The following is a 6,675-nucleotide window of genomic DNA, read 5'->3' as shown; positions in this document are numbered from 1 at the left end:
TGATCAATAATTGACAACTTTCAAATATTGTTTTTATTCTTAAATTTTCTACAAAAATCATTATGAATTACATTGGATTCTTGTATCCTGATGATGGTGTAGCCAATTCTTCGATAGTTTCAATTATCCCGTCTACAATTTTTCTCAAACTCGCGATCTTCCAACTATATAAAATGTTACTACTAACAGTTGAGCCTCATGATGAGTTGAAAGAAACACTTTACTAAGAGATGAAAGAATAAAAGTAAGCCAACCTTTGAGTGTTGACAATATTTTACAAAAAGAAGACATATGAGAATGAAAAGCCTATCCGGAAAGCGTTTTGTAATTTTTGGGGAAAGGACTTCACTTTGTAACCAAAAATTGCTCCAACACAGTACAATTGGCATTACGAAAGAGGGAAATGCTATGTGTACAACTTATGGTGTACACAATGCATTACACTCCCCTCACATGGAGGGGGCCCAAGAATATTTTATTGTATGTGGGCCCTTTCCTTGTGAGGAGGAATGCTATGTGTACACCATACCCTACAAAAAATACCTTGCTCATGTGGAGGATGCCGACAATAGTCATATTAAGCAAAGAGGGAGCTTTTAGAGCAGTTCTTGCTAACTGGATTCATAAACCAAAAACAATGCGGGAAGGCATGGTTATGTTCGTAGTCGGTGCTGAGTTACCGCTATCCACAGAATTATCGATGATTTAAGAAAATGCAGTCATAAGGCTATATTTGCATAGCCGTTTATTACATTTATAAGTTTTACATCATGCAAAAATAAATAATTGCATTTAAAAAGTCATTGAATTTTGCACAACACAAAATATTTTTAATGTTTAATGGGCGTACTACGAGAATATTGATGAAAAGATTAGGTCCGTAGTCTCACTTTTGATAATGCTAGTGTTTACACAAATATTATAGAATAGATTAACCAACTCAATCCAAATTTTGGTGCAATTTTCACATGAATTATGTTTGTCATATTTTTTATTTGATTATGCAAGATGGCTTTAAGTATATCGCATGACAACTCACGAAAATTAAACAATTTCTATTTCTCCATCTCGTGAACAAGCATTTGCGAGTACATTTGTAAATGCGAACTCTCCCAAACAGGATGCTTGCAATGGATAGAGGTAACAGGTGAAACTCTACTTCTCTCATGATACAATCATGTGTTAATTCTGATAAGTTATTTAATTTGTATTAGGCTGGCATTCATACAATTTTGATCATGATTTTCAGTCCAATGACCGGTTAGTCGCTTATGAGATAATGAAACCAGCTCTAGTACTAATAGTAACAGCAGACAAAATCCCAGTAGAATTAGTCAGATAATTTTCGTACCACATTCTTAGTGTTTTAAGTGGAGAAGGAATAATTAATTTTGATATTCTCGCACAAGGACGAACAAATAAGAATGACATATGATATTATCTTTGACTCACATGATCTACTAAGGTCTCTAGGTCAATTGTACGCATCAAAAGCTACGTTTAGCGTAGGGATAAGATTGTGTCAGACGAAAGAAGCAAGTTGAAAGAAGATACATTCGATACTCTAATGTGCTCGAAGGACTGACAAAATATTTAACACAATTGGTGAAGATTTTCAGCAATTATAACTTTCACGGTTTTTTTGGTACACTAACTTTTAATTTATTACTATACATTGACATTTCAATTGTTTTTTAAATTGTACACGAAATGCTGTTTTAACTATATCTACGTATTATAGTCGATCCTAAGCTCGGATCAGTCGGATGAGGATGGTTTTACATCATAATTCTTTTGAGGAAATATAATTTCTATGTTTATTTATTTATTTTAATTTACACCTTTGCTATACTTCGATAAGTTATAGAGCAATTTTCAGTTCAAATTAAAAAAAAAAAAAAATACAAACAAATTTAAGGACGAACAGAGTCGTGAACCTGTTTAGCTCGCCCCACCAAGGGGTGAGTTCATGGGGGCGAGCCAAGACCTGTTTCAGTCAAGGGAGCACGTGCTAACTCTGCTTGGCTCGACGAGTTTAACATGCCCATCTCCCAATACAATTGCTCATTAGACTAAGGGTATGTTTGATTGCAAGAATAGAATATGGGTGGAAAGAAAACAAATTTCAGAGAATTGAATTACCTAAAACTTGTTTTACTAGAAATTGTCAATTAAATGTGTTTGATTGGTATAATTTTCTACCTGAAAAATATTGAAATTTTGAATCTTTTGATATTCGTTTGCCTTTGTTTTCTATGGATAGAATTTGTTACAATTCATAGATAGAATTTGTTTCAATTGCAGTAAAAAAAGGGAGGGGGTTGGAAAACCAAAAACCAACAAACTCATAGGAAAACTAATCCCTTAAAAAAAAAAAAAAAAAAAAAAAAAAAAAAAAAAAAATAAGAGGGAATCACGTGCCAAGAAAACCAATTGCTAAGAAAATTTGACCAATCAAACATGCAAAAAGTTGGAAAATGAAAAGTTTTCTACCATTATGGAAAATTTGTGCAATTAAACATGGCCTGAGTATAACATATTTTGCAGCCAAAATGAGCCCGCTTGTTGGTGGGTTCACTGAGAAATTTGAAAGCATACTCAAGCATAGTTATTAAAATCGGACCGGCCGATTTACACAGGAACCGGATAGTGGTTTTGTCCGTTTACACTAATTGCTCGAGTCAACAAGTGAAACCGGTTAGACTATTCAATAGCCATCCGGTCCAGATGGGTTTAAGGGGAAATCGGGACTGGTTCAAACGTGAACCAGTTGTTGCCGAAGTGTAGTGCAAAATTTTTTCTTCAATTTGGTATGGCAAGGATTCGAACCCCGGCTTCAATAAAGTAATATCACTCTTCTAACCATTATGGCACATGCACATTTCTTTGTAAAGAATGTAAGGAAGATATATATTTAAATTTGGAAAATGGTCATTATTTTGTTTGAAAAATATAATTTAATTAAAATTAAAACATAACAATGACACACCGATTGAACCACTGACCCTTCGGTTGAACCATTAATCCAAAAACCCAATGATTTTTCCGAATCGACAATTGGGTCAAGTAAGGATCTAACTTCAATAATAATAATAATAATAATAATAATAATAATAAGGGCATGCTCAAACTATTAAATTAAATATCTTCAATATTTGATTTTATATGGTGTTTTACATATTTCTGTGTTTCTTCACTCTTTAAATGAGGTTTTTATTTTCTTATCGAAGTATTTATGACAAACTTTGAAATGCATCTTCTGAATTTAAATTTAGCAAATGATTAGTTCATAATTACAAATCGAAAATGGCCACAAGAAATGAACTTAATAATTATGGTTTAAACTTCATAAATATCTACGCTGATATCGATTAGGAAAAAAATAAAAAGAAATAATTAATCAATATAGTTTTATGTTTAATAATTTATGGAAGATAATTTTTTATTTTAAATATCGTCCGTAACATATTTATCATGATCGCATTGTAAGCTTCTAATAGATTTTTGAATCTCTCAATATGGATAATTGTAACAAAAAATACAGAATCAAACGAAAATATTTCAATAATAAAAATTTTAAGAAGTGAATAAAATTTGATCGGAGGAAAGGGTTTGCCCGCCTGTGTTTCCAGATGAGTTAGAGGAAAGCGTAATTAATACTATAATTAGAGATATAATTAAGTTGAAGCGTATTATTCTAATTATTTCTTTTTTTCAAAGTAATGGACCTAATTATTCCTAACAATACTGTGTAAAATTAAGGTCCTATTTGAGCCACATTATTTTGAAAAAAATATATATATTCTTTAATAGTGATTTGACATAATTTCAATCACACATTTTTTAATAAAATAATATTACACACAAATTCAAAATTTTTCTTTATTTTTTAACCACACATTTTTCATTAACACACTATTCAAAAATGTATTTTCATTTCAATAATGTGACTCAAACAAGGGCTAAATATCACACACAATATTACTTCTTAAAGTTAAGTATGTTTGTCACTCCAAAAAGTTATAAAAATCTCAAGCAAGTGACAAAAAAAAAATGAAAACCAAGGGAAAAAAATGACAAAAATTCAAAAAAGTGACAAATACTAAAAAACGTGACAATAATTGAACAAAGCGTTGGAATTTTGATTGGAAAAAAAAAAAAAAAGATGTTCAAAAAGTGACATAAATTTAAAAAATGACAAAAAATAAAGTGTCAAATATGATAAACTTAAAAAAAAAAAAAAAAAAAAAAAAAAAAACAAAATCAAAAAAAAAAAAAAAAAAAAAAAAAAAAAAAAAAAAAATAAGAGGGAATCACGTGCCAAGAAAACCAATTGCTAAGAAAATTTGACCAATCAAACATGCAAAAAGTTGGAAAATGAAAAGTTTTCTACCATTATGGAAAATTTGTGCAATTAAACATGGCCTGAGTATAACATATTTTGCAGCCAAAATGAGCCCGCTTGTTGGTGGGTTCACTGAGAAATTTGAAAGCATACTCAAGCATAGTTATTAAAATCGGACCGGCCGATTTACACAGGAACCGGATAGTGGTTTTGTCCGTTTACACTAATTGCTCGAGTCAACAAGTGAAACCGGTTAGACTATTCAATAGCCATCCGGTCCAGATGGGTTTAAGGGGAAATCGGGACTGGTTCAAACGTGAACCAGTTGTTGCCGAAGTGTAGTGCAAAATTTTTTCTTCAATTTGGTATGGCAAGGATTCGAACCCCGGCTTCAATAAAGTAATATCACTCTTCTAACCATTATGGCACATGCACATTTCTTTGTAAAGAATGTAAGGAAGATATATATTTAAATTTGGAAAATGGTCATTATTTTGTTTGAAAAATATAATTTAATTAAAATTAAAACATAACAATGACACACCGATTGAACCACTGACCCTTCGGTTGAACCATTAATCCAAAAACCCAATGATTTTTCCGAATCGACAATTGGGTCAAGTAAGGATCTAACTTCAATAATAATAATAATAATAATAATAATAATAATAAGGGCATGCTCAAACTATTAAATTAAATATCTTCAATATTTGATTTTATATGGTGTTTTACATATTTCTGAACTTTATTTAGTCGTATTTTAGTGCTGAATATTAACCGCTAATTTCATTTTGATTGTCCCTTTATAGCTCGAACAGGACACTAAAAGGACTATTTTTTGTGCCTTTCAAGGTTTTCTCTGCAACCGTAGAAAATAAACAAAAGTGAAATAAATAGATTTCCAATAACCGCTAAGGTTAAACATCATGCCAAAGGAGGATCTGGTCTCAAATTACCAGTTAACGAAATGTTTCTGTCCATGTGAGCCTCATCCTTCTATACTCTCCAACTGTGAATCTGCAAATATGTTTAGCATCGAAAAATCAAAATTGGAAAATAGAAGTAAAAAGAGAAAGAAAAGCAAATGAACAATGACAAGAAAGATGTGGGCTTCGAATCATTTTTTAGTCTGTTCAGCTAAGTAATTGACAACACAAGCATGAAACTTTTATTGTAATTGAAGCTAAATCTACCATGTTTTGGACCGATAGGATCCAAAAATGATTTCTTCCATCCGTCTAGAGAAATCGATAAGAGACCAAACAATCAAGTCATGAAAGGGGTAAATCGATGAGAAACCTAACAATCAAATCTGCAGAAGAGTTCTTGAGATTGCCGACAGAAATTAATAACCAAACGACCAAATATGGGAAGGGGTAAATCGATCAGAGACCAAACAATCAATTCTGGAAAGGGGGTTCTTGGAATCGCCCAGAGAAATCACCCAGCAAATGAGGTTCAGAACTATGAGAACACCACGTCAAAACAATGCCAATTCGATTAATTTTAGTCGACACTGATGCTGAACAGAGGACGGACCTCTTTTTATCACAGGTAAGATACAGCTGGACTGTTTGGTTAAAGTATATTCAGTATTTAGACTTAACAACTGGATTTAAAAGCTGATTTCAAATATTTATAGATAATCATCAAAGCTATTGCATGCACATTGGAGTTTTTGCAATCTAAGTAAATTTAATAGCATTAACATCCTTACAACTGACTGAAATGATGATAGTGAACAAACATTACCGGACACAATCCACAGGGAAATAAGGTCAAGCACGTAGACAATCCCACAAGTGAAACAGAACGAGCATTTGGCAATAAGACCAAGCGGATCCAACAGCAAGCTATGACAATATTACCGAAGTTTATAATCGATTAAGCAGACACTTCTAAATCTCAAAGAAACACCCAAAATAAACAGAGTAAATCCGTTTTCAGTAAGGATACATTAGTTCTTCGTTTGACAGACAAAATCAGACAAACATATGCAATTCAGGCCTACTGAATGTATTATTTCCTTCATCTTCCAGGATGGGATAAGCAGACACGAGTGCATCCTGAGCACCAATGTAGAGGGAATTGTAGATCTTCCAATACACTTCCCTGACCTTTCTCGCCGGATGGAACAGTCCCTGAAGACAATAGTTGAGAATAACAGAAGCTCCCAGTGCAACCCTCATTCCTTCGACAGCTTCCGTTACAGCATTAATAACATGTGGGGATGTCTCAAAAATGTTCGGCCAGACATAGTTCAGCAGGTGGACCAAAGCATCTTCACATCCTAGACCAGCAACTCCCAAGGCCATATGCTTGACTGCTGA

General features: G+C 32.7%; 1 long non-coding RNA gene and 1 pseudogene across 2 annotated transcripts; both read right to left on the bottom strand.

The window, feature by feature from the left end:
• Positions 1–5,033: 5,033 nt before the first annotated feature.
• Positions 5,034–5,878, bottom strand: LOC111387252. Of its 2 annotated transcripts, none has more exons than XR_002701378.1 (2): positions 5,539–5,878; positions 5,034–5,362 (listed from the first exon to the last, which is right to left on the bottom strand). It is a non-coding gene; the product is annotated as an uncharacterized LOC111387252 (long non-coding RNA). The 2 variants fall into 2 exon arrangements; XR_002701379.1 differs by having other exon boundaries at positions 5,645–5,878.
• Positions 5,879–6,010: 132 nt separating this feature from the next.
• Positions 6,011–6,675, bottom strand: part of LOC111387251 — a 17,872-nt pseudogene continuing 17,207 nt past the window's right edge.

The sequence above is a fragment of the Olea europaea genome, unplaced genomic scaffold, assembly GCF_002742605.1.
Source record: "Olea europaea var. sylvestris unplaced genomic scaffold, O_europaea_v1 scaffold3965, whole genome shotgun sequence".
NCBI lineage: Eukaryota > Viridiplantae > Streptophyta > Magnoliopsida > Lamiales > Oleaceae > Olea > Olea europaea.
The sequence above is the reverse complement of the archived record's forward strand: the minus strand, read 5'-3'. Positions and strand labels throughout refer to the sequence as shown.